Consider the following 20,196-nt stretch of genomic DNA (forward strand, 5'->3'; position numbering starts at 1 on the left):
CTCTTCCATTTGCAACTTACTTTGTATTCGTCTACAAAATCGTCTTTTCATGTTCAAGAAATTCATTTTTAGATCTTTAAAGTGCTACAATTTTTTTTTCTTCTGTAGGTCCCATTACATGATTGACATGACTTCGATAGAATTCACATCCAAGTTTATACGAAAAATGATGGAATCACATGAAATGTTCCACAAAATTTGTATGGTAACTCATGTGGAGGTAACCAGCAAATTTGGTAAATTTTGGAAAAATGACAATATCTCGAAATACATAATGCTTTGTAGAATAGTGTGTATGATCAAATACGTTCAAAATCATCTCAAAATCTTACCTACCACCCTCTGTTGGATGTGTATCGGTGAATCAAAGACCCTGTATACTAAAAAATATAGTGACTATTTATGCATACCAGAAACTCTTTATCAGATCTCCACTTGCGACGACCGTGATGGAAGTTTATAAATTAATAGGCACTTAGATAAAATCAGAGATTAACTATTACGTGCAACACGTGTATTGCATGTGATGGTTATGTAAACATGTGCATGTAAACAAACAACACGTGTATCACCTATATAATCTATGTAAACAGCATGTCAAATATGCAAAATTAGCTAAATATATCCGACATTGAGTATTTTGCACCTACGAGTTTAATTTTTGCAACATCCCGTGTTTAACTTTATTTTTGGACCATGAAACCCGATTAATGGTGATACTGTAATATGTCTCTCGACACCTAATTTCCACGTAAATCATAAGGTTCCTGTAAAATATGAAAAACTAACTGCAAATCTGACAGCGCTGTCAAATTTAAACATGAGAACTGGTGCGACGGGTTGCCTAATTTACAGCAGTGTCTTGTCGTCGATTCTCTTTTAGTGCTTTATTGCCGAGATGAACTTCAAAACTGATTAGCAGATTCATGACTTCTGGAATCGTATCTTTTGGAATGTTTATACTAAATTTGCTTCTGTCTATAAACAAGTTTAAATTCCGACCCCAAATAAATACGTAAAGGCATTATCTAATTTGGGAAAATCGTCTGTGTTGCGCCCCCACAGTTGAACCCTAACAGAATTACCATTAACTAACTAGTCGAACCGTGTAGCTTTGTTTGCCCTTTCAGTTATGTCTCTTTGCGGGCGAGATGTGAGGGAGGTCCTTTTCTGCCAAAAGTGCATCAACTTTTGCATATAGAGGCACATCAAGCCCCTAGATATTTCTCCATTACATAATGATACTGCACTTAATTATACCCACAGAGGAAAACGAAATATCCGAGACGCATTTATCATATGAAAAATGCTATGTGACAGCTAAGGTGGTTCTTGTAATGTGATTCTTTTTTTCAAAGTCTAATAAGTTTTTTCCTATAGAGGTAACATTAGTGGAGCCCTGTAAGTGCAGCTGCCGCTGCCATTGACCAGGTTCTTAATGGATTCCCGAGTCGACACGAGTTTTGATAATTTAACCAATTTAAAAAATAATTATCATTTTGTTTTCGTTGATGAACGTCGTTGAGTTTAAAGAGACAATGGACAACTGTAAAGTTGTTTGTTAGATTCATCAAAAATTTTGTATTTAAATCGTCTCTGCGCCGATTAGCTTAGGGCTAAGATCCATTATAAACGATTGGAAATAAACAGTTTACCTCGTAAAACCATTTTCAAACAAAACATTTTATTCAACGCAAATAAATCAAAAAGGGAACAGGATTCGTGCGAAATTTCGTCTCGTGTTGTTTAACGGGCGATGTGCTGTGTAATCCGGACCGTGGAAAGGAAGCGAATCAGCAGACGTTTTGCATATGAACGCCTGATGAATATTAAAGGGAGAAGTCGTCTACCCACCCCCATCTCCACCCCATTCGGAGCCGAAACTTTAGTTTACTTTATCCGCAAATTCAATTCAGCGATTCTCGAATCCCCCAACTTCTTAGTTAAATGATGGCATGTATTCGTAACGAGATGGAGCAAAATACAGGGTTCACTCGGGATGTTATGTAGATGATGCTGAATTTCTTATAGGGCGAATTGGAGGTGTCGAATACCACCTTAAATATGGAAATTGTCCAATTTTCTTGCGATACATTTTCCGATATTGATTTTCAAAGGCGACGGCTCACAAGAAAAGACGCAAAAATAATTTCCTTTTTTTTGTTACTTAAAATAAAGCTACTGAAAATGATCGCACACCGATAAATGGCAACATGGCGTCGTTCTTTTGTTTCAACGTAATGAAGACTCCACGAGCCGACAAAGTGCAGCAACTGTTGCCAAACTTTCAAAATCGTCTTTCGCATTGAGGAATTTTCTCTGCTGAACACACATCTCTCAGAACTCGTTTTATCTAATAACAAGCGCAGAGATATTAATTTCGAAATGCATATCATCGAGTTACACACCTAAATTTGTACCAAAACCGAATCCATCTCGTCGACTTTTCCTGATGAATGAAACATCCGGCCGCGGTTATGACAGCTCTTGATTGAGCCAAATGAACATCGCGAGGAAACAAATGCCCGTTTGCCGCCGGCTTTTGTTTATTTTCAGAGATTGTGCGGGTAAATTATCATCCAATGAAATTTGATTCTTTGACATCACAACATGCTTAATACGGGCCCTTTTAGACCTGATTAATTCAACCGTTTGTCTGCATTTCTTATAAAGAAAAATATTCCTAGATTTAAAGTTTTACTGTACTAATTAAAGTCAGGAGAAGGAATTCTTTATCTCATTGTTTACAAATTAATCGAATTGTCTACACGAGAAGGTAAGTGTTTTCGTATCAAGACAGTGTAAACAATTTATGTACATATTCTACCAAAAACATGCAGATGCAACGAATTTCAATAATGAGAATTCGAAACTTTTCAGATTGATCGTTGAGGCGTCACGTTTATCTTTGTTTTTTGGTTGAACATCTACGTGTTCACCCAATAGAGTTTTCATATAAACGATACTCATATTATGCTTGTAATCTATGTAAGCCGTATATCAGATATGCAAAACTACATAACACATTTAGACAAAAATTTTTTTTGGAATTTTTGACAAGTTTAATTAAGGAATTTCTAATTTTAAAAAGAAGAGGTCTACGCTACTGACCGTAGGTGAAGAATATAAACTAATAAGAAATTTGAAAGAAAATATTCAGTTATTTACTAATCTTCCAGTGGCGGTGCCGAATTTATCAATTTGAGTTGTTCAACACACTAGTTTAGCAATCGTGCAGAAATAAGTTCAGAAATTTCTAACTTAACAAAAAACATCTATGTCACTGATCATGGGTGAAAAATATAAAGTAAATAAAGGAGCATGTGGGAATAAATTCAACTATCCAGCAGTTTTTCAGTGATGGTTCCAATTTCATTTGTCTAGGCTATTAAAACAATTTTTTAGCAATTTTAAGAAGGTAAGAGTGCGATAGCGTGTACTGTTGTCTGATGTTACTAGTACCGTATTGCACTCTTATGATTATTAATGATTTAAGTTGAAAAAATAATTAATTTTTAACGAAACTTTGACCTGCAAAAATGCATAAAATTTAGTTTAAGTGCAAGATAGTTTCCAAATTTATCAAATATGATAAAAAAAGTTAGTAAAATATTTATATATGGAACTGTATCTTCCGTTTTCCATTTGCGACGGTCCTGATGTATTACATGTAGTATGTGTATTCTAGGTAAATAAATAATACGTGTATTAGCTATGTCAACTATGTAAAGTTTTTCTCTTTTTCGGATTCCCCTTTTATAGGCTAATGTGTAATCGTAAATTGAATTATCAATATCAATATGATGATAGAAGAAACTTTACTCAATAATACTTCATTAAAGTCATTAGTGTAGATGTATTTTGCAAACAGATTTTAAAGCAAAAATTTAAAGCAGATTTCTACATTTTCTGTTTGCTACTGCTATCAGAAAGTGGAAACACTGACCCTTAACTGTAATATTAGAGTAGAGTAGCAGTATTAAACAGGGCATCAGTCTAAAGAATTAGCATAAATTTAACTCGAGTTTTTCTGCGAAATACTGCAATTTCACATGTTCCTACAGTGTGTCAACATACATAAAAACGCTAACAACATGTAGAAAATTGTTTAAAAAATCAGCCGAATAACACTAATTGACTATAGGTGTTACTTACTTTACGTCATGTTGAACTCTCACTTGAAATACCATATACATAACTCTTATGGGCAATTACTGGTTACAAATAACAAGTAATGCAACATTTCTTTAGAATTTCATGTAGTTACTTTGTTGCTCTTCAGCACTTAACCATATCCCTGTAACAAGTAATTAAATGAGAAGTTAAGCTTGAAATATATAAGAATTTCTAGCAAATCTTTAGAAGGTTTGAAGCTGAAATTTAAAATTTTATACACCTCAACATGTTTGACCAACAATAACCGAAGAGAAGTTATTTTTCCTTCTTTTTATCCTCCCAAAAACTTTCATTAACCCAAAACATAACATCTAGAATCACACATCAACACCCTCTTACTGTTACACAACCTTCTCGCCCCTCTATTCAATCCCAACCTTTTATAAGCATTGATATCACAACACACACATAATCCTCGCAGCCCCATCTTGCGATCGGTAGACGCACTGAAGACCTCTCGGGGCGTTCCCTCTCCTCGTCCCCACCCATTCTCCCTTCCAGAGGCTCTTTTCAAAGGAGGAGACTCACTCTTAAAAAGAGGTGGGAGAGGATAATGGCTGCCGAGCTGTCAGACACCGAGACAGATAATAAGAGATATCTTATTATCCGCCAGCTTCTGGTTTATAGTAATGCCTCTAATTTGATCCCTGGGGAAACTATCTGCACTCGGGCGAGTAATTTCAGAAATACGATATTTTCGCGAAATTGTAGCGTATAGAGGAGACGGTAGATGCAGGGAGAGATTGCGGATTATGGATGTATGAAATAGGATCCAGTGACGTGTTGGATTTAATGCAATTTGTATTGTTTCGGTAATGGAAGAATGCCTGCAGTGAAATGTCTCTAATTTTCTTAAAATTTATGAGATGTCGAAAGTTCTTCTCGACGAAATGAAAAAAGAAACTGAATCCTAAAGAAGGATATTGAAAAATTTTACCTATAAAAGCTCTAAGTCAATACAGGCTGAATTACAGGTTCAATCAGGTTAGCTCAGCATAGTCGAGAGTTAATTCAGATTAAGTTACAGGTGTCTATACGTGGTAGGTGTAAGTATAATAATCCTTCTTTTTATTTTTCGAACCAGGTAATTCGTGTTTGATGGTTTTTGATTTAAAATATATTTTTGGTTTAAGATAAATTACGCCAAATGTGCCTTCCCATGTGGCCTACATTGGAACAATTTGTGAGATATTTCTCTTCTAATTTCATAGAATTTTTAAACCTGTCGAATGTAATATTGTCTTCGTTGCCCTCTGTGGGTTTCATCTCAAGTATTTTAACCCGTTTAATGACATCCTATTAGGTAGGAAATCTGTAATTACTTTTATGGCGGTATTGCATGCTTTAATAAAAATTTTATAGTTTTCCAATTAGAAGCAGAAAAATAACAACATAAAATTAATGAAAATTCGATGACATTTTACAGTTTTTCCAAAATTTGCTTTATTATGCGTGATTGTTGTACATCAGCAGTGAAATATGCACCTTTCCTTCTTCTATCGCCTGGTGTTTTGAGTGGATCGACAGATCTTATCTTTTTCGAAATATCATTGATTAAGGGAGGGGGCATAGAGGAAAATTTACTAAAAATTGCTATAGTACGAAAGGATTTTTACTAGGAAAATGAGAATTTATGGGATGTGATTTTACGTATTTTTTTCATTTCTAATATATTAATGATATATATCTACGAAATAAGATGTATTGGAAAGCAATGCAAAAGAAACTAATTTCTCATTAAATTTTTGTATCATTCGAACAAACTTTAAAATTTGGCCTTTGACTTTTAGATCGTAAAGAAAACCACTTTACTACACACATATAAGTCGGAAAAGTTTTCACTGAACAAGGCTAAAGACTTGCAGAAAAAAATCAGATCTAACTTTTACAGCTTATAGAAACATTATTAAAAATGTAAAAACTTTGAGTTAACTTTACAGATCTGATTATCAATGAAATATTCTAAAAAAAATTAATTAAATATATATGAAGTTTCTTTTAATCAGAAGGAAGAGCTCGGCTGTTGCTTTTTGTTTTTTTCTTTTAAGGAAGCAACGTACTTAGTGCAAAGTGTCACTTCTATAATCCAAAATTGTCTATGTATAACATCTAGTTTAAGGTTTAAGGAACGAAATTAGTTGCTTAAAACCCAAAAGCGTATCAATTAATCTTTTTTTTTCTTTTTACCTTTCTTGAAACAGAGATTTTAGAAATATTTAAAATGGAGTGTTGCGCGAATATTTATTATCTGAGGTGGTAATTTTAAATATCAGGTTTAGCATAAAAATGTATACAAACATATTTTAATTGCTTACCGAGGCTTGGCAATACGATCATCGTAGCTTTACTTGAGCCCCAGTTTGCAACTCTTTAAGAAGCCTATCTAACCTTGATGAAGTGAATCGCGCTGTAGCTCAAAACGGACTATGAAAAAGTGAAAAGGAATGTACGTATTTATTACAGATACGGTTATGTATGTATTTTTTTCCGAAATTGTTTGTAAGAATATTTCCGGGCTTACGCTATAGCAGATTTTAAATATCGTAAAGTTTCTCAGCACCTTCCAATTGACTTAAAAACTGCATTTTTTTTCCACTTTTCGGATTGGTGTTTAGTTGAAATTGATCGCTCTGGCTGTTTTGGAAATATCCATTGTCGATTAAATCAAAGACATACCTACGGAATAGGTATGGTGGTCCACATAAAATGGTCCTCTACCTTATCTTAAAAACCGTAAGGTTGAAAAAAGTTTAATATAAACGTAATTCACTTTTTCATCAATTTTTATTTTTTAATATGGGGTGGTCAAAAAACCGTGACGCGACAAAAATATTTTTTTTTTATGGAATACCCTATATTTTCTTACAAATAATAATTCTGTTTATAATTATAAGTATTTTATGTTATTACAAAAAATGAAACACTTTAAGCAGTTTTTGAGTTAATTTAAATTAAAAATCGAAAGAAAAATAAGATTCTGAAAATTCTCGAGGAATTCATAAATTATAAATTGAATCGTTTAAAAATTTGTTCAGTTAAAAACAACAGGTGATTCTACCAGAATATATACCTAATTTTCGAGCAATTTTGTACAAGGTATGAAAAAAAAATCAAAACTTTTCAGATTTCAAATACGTCAAATTCTATTGTTTAATGGAACATCCTATATTTTTTACTTACTTTTTTACTTACTGTTTAAAAACTGAATAACTTTTATATTAAATGTTTTTCCTAAACCTTATGGTTTTTGAGATAGGTAATAGATAATCTTACATAGACAACTTTGTACATATATAGAGGGTGATCATTTTATCTTGACAACTTTTCATTTTGCAATAACTTTTTTGTTTTTAAAGATATCGGCACACGACACAGATTGTTCTTTAAGTTTTCTTTAATTTTTTTTTTGTAAATTTCACATTAACTCTCATAACTACCACATTTTGACATTTCTTGAAGTAACTTGCATTTTTTAAATCGAACATCCTACAGTTTCTTATTTTTGTATACTGGAGAAAATTCTAAGTATATTCAATAGAATACTTAGTGTCGATCTCTAATCTTGGCTTTAGTAGGCCAATTAACAAACTGAAAATAGTTTTCATATAAAGAAATATCTATCTTAAGGATTAGCGATTTGCCTTCCATATATAATAGTAATAATTTTATAGCACAGTATTGAAATGATTTTTCTTTTTATTATATTATATCTATTGTTACATAATCTATTGGGCAACTAATTAAAAATAATTATTAACAATTAAATATAAATAACAATAAATTATTTGCTGCTATTTGTTAGAAGAATTGCTGAACGTGACCGCTTTATTGCTCAATTTTTGATGAACTTTAATTGTATGTTTCAGAGAATTAATAAGAATATCTAGTTTCTGTATTAATTTTTGGTCAACGTTTGTTATCCTTAATTTAAAATCTAAAATATCGTTGCATTGACTCTCGTAAACTTTAGTTTTCACAAACAACCAAAGGAAAAAATCCAACATCGTTAAATCAGGGCTATTTGCTGTCAAAGCCGTTCGTCTTCCATTTCTAATCCACTCTGGATATTGAAAATTAAGAAAAGTTTTGATTTCCTTACCATAATGTAGGGATACCCTGTCGTGTTGCCAAATAATACTGTTTACTTAGGGTATATTATATCAATTTAAAAAAAATTAAGAATATTTCCTTTTTCTTATATCGAGAAATGAAACGCATTATACAAAAATATATAAACCCCAAAAAATAAATTAAAACTAGAATTAGAATGATTTATTATTATATATATTTTTTGTTTAACTATGATCTTTTATTTAGATTTGAATTTAATCCTAAATAGCGTTTGATTATTTTGAATTGACATTTCGCATTTTTGCTTTATACATAAGCAAAACAATTTAACATGCAGGTTATCAGCATAATATGAAACCTATTCTCAAATTTTAAATTGGCCTATTAAGTAAGAGTTATACAAAATATATTTAGAATTTTCCCTAAAATACGTAAATGAGAAAATATGCAGGATGTTCCATTAAAAAAAAAAACGTTACGTCAGTTAGTGTCAAAAGTTGACACTTGTGTGAATTCATTATAAATCTAAAAAAACTTGTGAAGAAGTCCTTGCAAACGGCCTTTGTCGCGTACACATATCTTTAAAAACAAAAAATTATTGCAAAATTAAGTGTTATTAATTAAAAAGATAGAAGTTCGATGTTCTAGGCGAGAAGAGATTTTAGCCATATCACATTCATTCAATATAAATTTTAACGACATTCGCCATTGTCAAGAAAACGCTATGATCATTTTGAGACGTGTACATGGAAAAAATGAGCAGCCTTCGAAAACTCCCCTTATTTTAATTCTATTTTAACTGAAAACAGATAAAAAACCATTTACTTGTTCGCCCAATAGAAATCGAGTGTCTTCATTTCTGATTTGCCATTCCAACATTTCCAATGGGGTGACGTGATATTGAAACTTTGCCGGATTCCCTTGGGTCACGTACCCTGGACCGGACACAATTCCAGTTGCAACTGTCTGGAATACTCTGTTGAATTGCATTTGAAATTTGGCTGCAATTAAGGCAGAATTATTCGGTGAATGCGAAACATGAAAAAAATGTCTTTCGCTCTGTAATTACTGTGTACAATGGGTGATCCTCGAGTGGATATTTATGAGCATAACAGATAATATCGAATTTCTTTGGAAAAGACTGGGAGCTCGACCGTCATCATCCATTTTGACAACAATGAAATGCCTGTCTCAAGTGGATCGGACGCCATTTAACAATAGGGAAGCGATATTACATGGTTTTTAGATACATTATCTTTCTTATTATTGTAATGGGTGTTTGGTGTTGTTCTTTTGGGGCACTATCGCCTCTATCGATCTCTCATTTGATGCCCTTCACATATTTTAATAAATACCGATACAAGAGCGGGCAAGTATTATTCACAAATTGGCTTAACTCCTGGCTCACGCGCATGTCGCATTCTTCTGCTGACTCATTCGTAATAACGAGATGTGATCATGATCATTTTTGTTTGCCTTCATGTGATCCGTTATTAACTTGAGTCACTGCCGAGTGTTTACTCATGGTTACGTTTGTTTGTTTTTCCTTGTCTTTCCATCAGCACTATTATTATCTAACGGCACATTTCATGCACGAAAGAGGACGTCTGGCGTATTCCAAGACCATGCGGAATTGTTAGTGATTTGCTTCATCAAATCATAATGGAAACACTTGAAATGAACTTCGACGCCCCTTGGTTTTATTATCTCTTAAAAGGGTGCCCGAAAAATGCGTGAAGATGACTTCTTGGGTTCAACATTCCTTTCAGTGTTGCCACGTTTCTCATAATATCTAGGCGCTTGACGACATGGCATGCGGCAACACCGCAAGAAGTGCGACTTATCACCGTCATCTATCAACCATTTGTGACCACGCCAGGTTGGGCTACCTTATTTCTCCAACAAATCAAGGCAGTGGTTGGAACCGAACACGCTGGTTCGATAGAATTAGAGCTGATTATATGGCATTAAATTTAGGTCGTCAAATTCGTCATAATCACGGAATTACCTCACCAACAGTTTTAAAAATATGGACACCATAGACATCAAAAACCGATCTGCGGACTGGCAATGAAAAAGCAGATTCTGGCCGTTATTGGCCAATATCTTAACAACCATAAAGGTGTAGGGCTGTCCATTGATCAAATGAAGAGCGTGACTATTGGTGACCCCGCGCCACTCCTCATAGAGCATGAATTCGTTGTGAGTATATTGTTAAAGAAAAAAATCTCTAAGAAGAATATTCATGAGAAGTCAACAGTTGGAGGATACGTGCTATGGGAAAGTCAATTTCAGGCGATTGCAGCAGGTGTTGACCACAGTATATTAAAAAAATTATAACTTCCAAAGAAATCATACTATTGGGCTTTAACTTACGCTGACTCCTTGACAAAAATTTCCTGGTTATGAGCAAAAATTCCTAAGAAGATTTATGGAAAGTCAGAGGTCCGACGGAACATGTCATAACACAGTCAGTTCCTAGGCGATTACAAGAATTTCTAAACACATTATATACTGCGTGACATAGAAAAGAAAATACTCCGTAAAAATGGTTTTATTTAAATAATTTTTGGTATCCATGTTTCTTACGCTGAAACAAATACTTCATTAAAAATTGAACAAATTTAAATGTAAAAAACCAAAAAAATTTTAATAATTTGTTGGTCCTTCGCGGTGTGTTATACATTCCTGTACACATCTTGGTATGGATCTAATGAGGTGATTGATATCCTCTTGGAGAATCTCATTCCAGGCTAACTGGACAGCATGACAGCGCTGTTAGGGTTTTTGGGGGACGGTGTAAATTATGCAATTTTACCTACAATATCTCATACATGTTCAATTGGTGAGAGGTCTGGAGATCGAGGTGAACAAGGTAGCAAATTGATTGCACTTTGTTGATAGAAGTCTGTAGTCACACTAGCCACACGTGGGTGTGCATTGTCTTGCTGGAAAACTACATTAACAAGAGTTTCCAGAGAAAGCGCGAGATGAGGTTCCAAGATTTCTTGGATGTATCGTTAGGCTGTCATACTGCCTCTAATGAAAAATAAAGGTAACCTGCTACCATATGCAATAGCATTCCAACAGTATGATAGACATGCATCAGTATTGCAAACTGAGGATCCCACCTTTCGTCCCGTCTTCTTCTTACTCTTACCCGACCATCATGCATACCCAAACAGAATCTAGATTCGTTACTAAACACGGTATTATCCCATTCCAGATTCCAATGTGTCTCTTCTCTGCACCACTGCAGTCGATTTTAACTGTGATTTAAGATGAGGAGTAATACAAGATAGGGACTGTAGGAAATCAGTCCAAAACTCTGTCTGGCGATAAATGGTTTAAATCCCAATGGGCCCTCCATACTCAGTAAATGACTGATCTGCCAGAGTCCCCGATAAGACGAATCAATCCCTTAGGGCTATAATTCGAAAGCGGCGATCTTGGCGTTCTGTAGTTCTTTAAGATCTTCCAGTACCTCTCCTTCTGCCTTTTTGCTCTTCTTGGAACCATGTCAGATAACATCTCACTATAATGTTTACACTACGGTTCAATCTAGTGGGGATTTCACAGGATAGGACCTCTCTCAAACTCGCTCAATTAATAAACATTTCGCTGCATTTTGCTTCTAGGCATATTCGATTAATTTAAAAGCACTTCCTAAGCACACTATACACCAATAAATTACATTTTGCAATCATATTATTGATATTTTATTGCATATTTTATAGTAAAAAAAATCCTGATAACTCCTAAAAACATTAATAAATATGACTCAAAATTTTATCGATTTTTATGTGTCCATATTCGAACATGCATACTAAAAATTATTTAAGGAAAACCATTTTTACGAGGTGTTTTCTTTTCCATGTCACTCAGTATATTAAAAAAATCGCAAATTTCATAAGAGACATATTATTGAGCTCCAATTCGCATTAAATTTTAGTCAAAAAGCTCTGATTTAAGACATAATATTAATGCGCACTAAAGATATCAACTTTGCTTAAAATAATTCAGACCCAGAGTTCGCGTTATTAATTTTTCCTCCATTCCAGGAAGGTAAAAAAAGTCCTCAAATCCCTCTGTTGCTGTGGCAAACTGGACATCTCCCATAACAACTCTTTACCCCTGTGGAGGAGAAATGATCAACTGAAAGGGTAACAAGGTGAAAACCACAAAGGAGATATATTATTCAAACTCTCCACACAGTTCGCAGATTTGAGAACACGGCCTTCATCTCTAGAGCTTTGCCTCTGGGGACTTTATGTAGTTTATTCAATAATTTAATTGAAATGCGTTGAAGTGTCTACTAGGCTGTCCAAACACATAAAAGATTCGTTCCAGTTAATGAATCTAGGATTGGCGACCTAGCATGTGACTTTCAGAATTATCCTCTATACAAGGTGACTCAAAAGTACGCTACTTGAGGGGCGCATTCTACATACTAATAGAAGTGAAGTTTTTAAATACTTTTTTTCTAAATCGTTTTTTAAGAAAGTTATGACCATTTTTTGACCTCAATTGGTGAAAAATTACAAATTGTTGAAATTTGATAGGTATCCATAAAATTGGATCTAAAACATTTTTACAAAAAAAAATGTTTAAATCATCAATGACGTGACGTTTTGGGGGAGAGGAGGAGCACATGTACTCATTTTATGATAGAATTTTTTTGTAATTAAAATTTTGCCACGAAAAAGCAATGTTAAACTTACGACTTGCCAGAAAATAGAGTTTCAAAAAATCGTTCCAAATTTACTTGTCTAAAATTTTAATTACATTATTAACGTAAAGAGGTAAGTTGAAGCAAATTTGCGAAGTACCCTTTATATTGTAAAAAAGGTTGTTTTTTGCGACTTTTTGCGTGAAAATTTTATGTGACAAAAAACCAACGAACCGAGGCCGGTTGAATGATTTTATCATATCACCGAAATTGAAACGACGTTCATATTTGAAGTCAGTGTGTATGAATTTACATGAACTTCTTATATTTCTATACAACTGCATCTTCGCCTGTTTTATCCCCTACAAACCCGAAGACACCGAGCAACGAAAAACCAAGTGCAGGAATGCGAAAAGAAAATAAGCCGGAAATCTGGAAGCAAACTGAAAACTCTTTGATGGATCTGAGTTTCTTCAGTTTTTCCCCACTGAACTTCCTCTAGCAAGTAACTGTTTTGGTTACAATAAACTGATATTTCGAGCAATTTTCCTTCACTGAATCCATCCCTGCACACAACCCTGGGGACGGCCTATTTCATCCCCATTCTCCGGGTCCAATTTAGTGTATGTCATCGAGAAACGTGACTCAACTGCGAATTCTACTCAAGAGGAAATTGTTTTATATCACTTGGCAGCCATGCTCACAGCAACCGATTTACATTTTTCCTGGCTGGAATATCGTTATATAGGGGTGCCGATAATGGGATATGCTAAAGCCCTGGATAGAATCTGGAAGACAAAAAAATCTCAAGGAACGAAATTACAAATTTAACACACCCCTTCGGGGTATTAACACAATGCAAACAAAAATCGGAAATTCGGCATGTGGTCCCCTTCATCCCTTCGAGTCAAGGGCGTGGTCCCCTCGACTGATTGGCCCCAGAAGGGAGGGTGTCTTTGGCACAACGGGTCGTATTGCGCTACCCCTCGTTAAGTCCACATGTTATACTTTCAATTTATACTCCAATTATATAGCGAAATGGGGCGCAGCGCCATTGTAGTCCCCGTAATATTGATCACCCTCCGTTAAGACTAATGTTATTATCGTTGAATATCATGCCGGAAGAGTCGAGAGTGAATCGTTGACTCTCTGATGAGAGCGGTTGGAATTGGAGTGAGGCATGAGGGTTCTTGCTATATGAGGAGATCGATAACAAAATAGGAATTTCTGACAATTTTACTGGGTATTTTGGGAAAAAGTCCAATGGAAAAGTCTAAACAAATCAAGGAATCATGAAGAATTGTATCATAGAACAAGATTATTCAGAAGAGTATCGAATGAGCATTAGAAAATAGCTCGTATTTTTTATTGTTATTATACAGGGAGTTTTACACATTTTATCGAAAAATATTTTTTTAACTATCTGGTGAAAAAATACACCATCGTATATGAGTATGATAATGTATTCAGAGTTCCCAAAATCCAGGACTGTCTTTAAAAAATTAAATAAAATTTATTTCACCAATGTTTTAAAGCAGATTTTTTACAATATTTAGAGGCGAAGCAAAAAAATTCAGTACACTTGTACAGAGAATTTAAATATCTTTAATTTGATGTACAAGTTGACCCCCCCGTGCCTTTTAAGATTCTAAAAAGGGTTACCACCTTGATTAGGGAGGTGACTCTATACGTAAGAATTTATAATCTAAAAATGTTCCTTTTAAAAGTAAAATTGACATGTCTTGGGGTTCTCCAAAGAAAAAAAATAATTCAAGATATTTTAGGTGGACTGTTTTAAATGAGCCTCTCTGTATAGTTTGTAGTTTGGATCTTTACTTGTGCGTCATTCATACGAATCGTATGCATCAAATCAACTCCAGATCGGCTAAAATACAACAAGAGACGTATCGAAAATTTTATATTTTTGCATTAAAATTAAAAAAGCTGGTGTAACAAAAACAGGTAAAGAATTAAAAGATAAAGAATTATTAACTTATAAACTAAACATCAGAAAAATAAAATCACAATCACCAAAACTGTAGTTATAGGGAGCACAGTGAAATCATTAACATATTTTGTCACGCCGCTAGTCGTGGTAGAATTGTAACAAATTACCAACTCAAAGACGTACGTTCATACCGTCATCTTTATGCAACCCGTTTATACTTCCATTATCAATTTTGATCGGTTAGTCTAGTCTGAAGAAGACATGCATATTATATCTCTATCTTTATATTTGAACATTATGTTTCTTCCACACATCCTAGACACGTATGTGCTACTTAATTCGATATACACGCAAAGATCCAAACTACAGACAACATTTACCTTCCTTATCTTAAGTACCTACATGATATTTTGAAATTAAATATTACAATTAATAACAGAACGCAAGACCTTATAATGTTTAATGGAATCATAATGGAAAAAATTAGTTGAGCCACACTTAACGTTTTAAAATTAAAATAACTAGAGAAATAATAAACAAATATATTGTTGAATTGATGGAGGTAAACGCATAGAATCTATAGATTATCATTTTGAAAATATCTTTAAATAATAACTGATAATAGCAAATAAGTAAATTTTCATTTCTCATGTTAAATTTTGAGTTACTTTCTATCATAGATTTCCTTTTTCTTTTCTTTCATCATTTTAATTTTAAAATGTTAGATATGTCTCAAATAGTTTTTTCCATTACGATTCCATTAAATATTGCAGTGATAGGTTTTGTTATTATTTATAATATTTAAATTTAAAACACACTGTATTCTCAGTGAGAAAGGTAGGTACGTCCCAAAATCCTAAAGAGTAGCGTATTTGTAAACTTCGTTTTTTTACAAAGCAATAGAGAGCGTAACAAATTTGTTGATTGGATATAACCATTAGTTTATCTAATCTTTAACAAATAGACATAAAGTTTTTTCGAAACATCCATATACAAGGAAATTTTTTTGATTCGGACAAAACCAATAAAAATTTTTGAAGACGGTTCTGGATTTCTTGAAATCTGAATACACTCTCTTACTGATACACAACTGTGTACTGTTTCACCAGGAAATGGAAAAAAAGAAAATTGACCTTACAAAGTTACAGCAAAAACCATTTTTTGACAAAAAGTAATTTTGTCGAATAATGCTTTTGGCTATAACGCAACAATTCCCTATGTAAAAACAATAAACAAATGTGAGCAACTTTTTATTGTTCATTCGATATTCTTCTTAATAACCTTATTCGATGGTAGAAGTATGTACAGTTTATCATGACCCTCTTCTGTATAAGCTTCTAAAGCTCGGCGGGAAAGTTAATTTTATATATTTTTGCGTAAAAGTACTCTATGAATTATCGAAATATTTTAGGTATTTTCATAATTAAACGGTGTCTCCACATAAAATTAAATCTGAAGGGAGAGAAATTTTAAACTATTTAAAAGAACAAAAGAAATTCGCGGTTTTTAGAGTTTTCTAAAACTACAAGTCCGCTGATATATAATAATTCACTTCATTGTAGCGAGCGGGCTCTATATAACTTAAAATTTATAATATCTATGAATAATCAAAGGCGTAACTATTAGAATTTTTAAACAGGTCCATTACTGAACGGTATATTTTCTGCTTTTGGTGAAAACGAATATATTAAAATCAAGGTGTGCCAATGAATAACACGTAATTCCTTATAGTCAGAAAAAAATTCTATATAACTAGAGATAAAAAATTAAATATCCCAATGGGTACGTCATTTCGTAAACAAACAGCGACTATAGTGGAACCCAAACTTTAAATTTTCTTTGTGAAAAACCATAGACGTACTAATGTGAATTTTAATGAAATTCCAGGAATGGAAAAAAATCATTTCTTATCTTGGAGTTTATAGTATTTTATGTTATCTGCACAAATAATTTCCCGAAATTTTAGTTTTTTTCTAGGGGAAAGTAGAAGCGTAAAGCATAAAATATGAAGCAATTCGAGTTTTTACCCTTTTTCTCTAAAAAGTGAGGTACCCCAATGTGTAGAATGTCATTTTTAAGCCAAATAATGTTTCTACAATATCTGAGATTTTGAATTGCATCTGTAAAATCAAGAGGTGTAATTGTAGCAATTTTATGGAAATTTCAAGAATAAACATTGTCTCTTCACTTTTACAAAATTTAAAAATGTTTTCATATCTCTAAAATTGGTGATACACCAATGTAGAGTATGTCATTTCATAGTGATACGACGTCTCTTTTTTAGCCTAAAATTTTGAGCAATGAAATGAGTCGTACAAACCAGAGGCGGAGTAATAAAGGTAGACAAAAAATGAAAGATGAAGGTGAAGAATCAATACTTAAAATTGAAAAAAATATTTTGAATTGTGAAACATGCTCACATCTGGAAGAATCCGGAGTTACGTTAATGCATAGGAATATTCCATTGTTACATAAAATATCCTGGAAGCGTTTAGAATATTGGACATTTTTCCGTAAAAAATCGGAGACATAGTTATGGAGATTTTTTTGGAAATTTCAGAAAGAGAAAAAATAGTTCGCCTTTACAATTTTTAGAACTTTCAAGCATTTGTATTAATTAAAATGGACAAATATATAGTACGACATAGCTAGCTGACGTCTCTACATAACTTGTAATATTTGAACAATCAGAAGCGAATGTAAAAGAAAAAAAATTTGCCGTTTTTATGTCTTGATAAATTAAACATCACTAATGTGTAGTATGTACTTTATTTCAGATTCAAATTCATGTATTTCTTTGTAATCTGAATGCTAAATTTTATTAGTGAAAAATCAGATGCTTCGAGGTATCGAAGGAATTAATCCTTGAAATACAAATTTGCCATTATTTGTACGATATATCATCTCATAGCCAAATTACCTTTTTTAATGACCTCAAAGATTAAATTTTATCTCAGAAATTAGAGCCATAAAGATAGAGCTTTAGAAACAATGAAAAAATTCACTTTTCCTTTTACAGTTTTTTTTATTTACTGACGTGTCCAAGAATCGATATACGCCAATGAAATTCTTATTTTACTCTTTGGAAAGTCAGGGGCATAACAATAAATATTTTGAACCAATTGCAGGAGTTAAGTAAAATAAAAGAATTGTGGGAGGTCAGCGTGTCATATTATCTAGAAATTTAGGGAAGTACGCCAATGTTTAGTACTATTTATATCATTTCATAGACAGATATTACCCCTACATAACTTGAATTGGTGATTTTTGTGTGTGAGAAATCAAAGCTATAGGGGTACAGATATCTCAACGGAAAAATCAGAGGCGTAGTAGGAGAAATTTGATTGAACTTACACAGCATGAACGAGTCTATAAATGAGAATTTTCTGGAGTGTTGTCTTAAGAAAGCTTCCTCAAATTTACATAATCTAAATTGACCTTATGAGAACATTTTTGAGCTTAAATTAAAGTTTCTGTATCTACCTAACAATAATGTATAAAACGTCTTTGTGAGAGGATGGGGGTGCTGAAGAAATAACTATATAGGAGTTGGTTTTGTGCTAATTTGATGTAGACATAAGACATCATGCAGTGAATAAGCCTTAAGAGGCGTATAGTGCTTGGTAAGAGCTCCTTTCTTAGAAATTTATTGTGAAATCATGATATTGGTTTTGATGAGGGAACAGGAATTCTTTAGAAATATAGAGAGAATGGCAGAGTTGTGCGGCCTTTTGCGACCATTACGTAAATCACCTTCGAGAGAATTTCCCTTTACTCCGTCTCTCTCACTCTTACACGCCATTTTGACTCTTCTGCAAGAGCCCTTAAAGGCAATCTTTGTACTGCTCCCTCAGCAATAACACGGAGAGCTTAACACAGAAAGAAAAGACATTGAACAAGGTGTAAATGTAGGAAAGATTTCTTTTGTGCCTGTGGGCTTTGAATGGGCGAGTCTTTGTAACACTAACACCATTTATCCAATCCCTCGGAATCAAATTACTTATAGTAATGTAATAACAAGGTGGAAATGCAGCTGGGGTGTCGAATAAATTAAATTAGGAGCTTTCAGGATTGTTTCATTAACAACAACGGGAAAAGTAAAGACATGAAGTGGTGGCAGCAGATTCATCAACGAAACCGGATGGCGGCGGTTCAAGGACTTTTCATGGCAGTCAAGAACTCTAAGGGCTGCGAATGTGACTCTCGAAGGTTCCGAACTTGGAAATTTTGATTGCGGATTGACAGGGTCGGACTAGGAACGCACATATGAAGAATAGTCGCGTATGAGCTCACGTTCAACAAATAATGTGTGCTAGGAAACTATATTGGTTTCCGCCCTCCCGGCTATAATCTCGTTATTTTCGATCAATAAAACTTCTTTAAAGCCCCGCTGTATGGGCTCGGATAACAGATTATGCCGGTGGCAGACATTCCCCCTTTTTTGCATAATAATGCAACATCGGGGGCTCCCTCCTCGTTGACAGGAATATTGCGAACAAAAGAACCCCGAACAACGGCCATCTTGTTGACACATGGCCAATGAAGGAGGGAGATTATGTAGAAAAGTAATCTATAAGTTTGTTTTCGCTTTGTTTCAACGTAAAACAGATTCGTTCAAGGATAAAACCAGCAGCTTACCTGTCGCTATTAAGGTGCCCGTTGTAAAGTCTTTTTCCCACAAATCGCCTTTCAGTGTCACAATGGATCGTTCACTTAAATCCTCGGTTTAATCTGATTATCTCAGGTTTCAAATTTGACCATAAAGCAACGCCAAATAGGCAAGGAATGTTTGAAAGAAGACCAGATCATTAACAATGGTGTTAAGACCACAATACTGCAGGCATTTGCGTCATTTGCGTCCTCGAGCCCTGGAAAATGACACGCAAAATGATTAATTTGAATTGTTTTCTGCTGGAGAACCACTTACCGTTTAATCGTTTCTTCTGCTGCCAGATTGAAGTACTCAAACCTCTAGAAGCGGAATCACTTTTGAAGAGAATAAACTCCCGCTTTAGTACAAATGTGATGGTTTGAGTTTTATTATCAAAAGTGACCTGTATATGTCATTTTTGACGTGTATGACGTATCCGTCATATACGCATTGGATAACAGATTTTAGTATATAGTACTGACTGACATGGATACGTGACAGGAAATGTTGTTAATTTAAGTTGAAAATTTTATAGAGAGTGTCCCAGAGAAAAGTGCCCATCTTGAATATTTTTTGTTATTTGTTAAAAAAAAAACGCTAAAATATATCAAATTTGATAGACATGAGCACATCTATTGGTGATAAAGTTGTTTTCGAAATGTGTTCTCTATCCCTGGAAAC

The 20,196-nt window shown here is 33.8% G+C and overlaps 1 long non-coding RNA gene across 1 annotated transcript; it reads right to left on the minus strand.

Annotated features, from left to right (window-relative positions):
- Window positions 1-4,194: 4,194 nt before the first annotated feature.
- Window positions 4,195-19,947, minus strand: LOC136348801 (uncharacterized). Its single transcript, XR_010733723.1, has 3 exons — window positions 19,792-19,947; window positions 19,503-19,732; window positions 4,195-4,297 (listed from the first exon to the last, which is right to left on the minus strand). It is a non-coding gene; the product is annotated as an uncharacterized lncRNA (long non-coding RNA).
- Between the last annotated feature and the right edge of the window lie 249 nt (window positions 19,948-20,196).

The sequence above is a fragment of the Euwallacea fornicatus genome, chromosome 35 (assembly GCF_040115645.1).
Source record: "Euwallacea fornicatus isolate EFF26 chromosome 35, ASM4011564v1, whole genome shotgun sequence".
Taxonomy (NCBI): domain Eukaryota; kingdom Metazoa; phylum Arthropoda; class Insecta; order Coleoptera; family Curculionidae; genus Euwallacea; species Euwallacea fornicatus.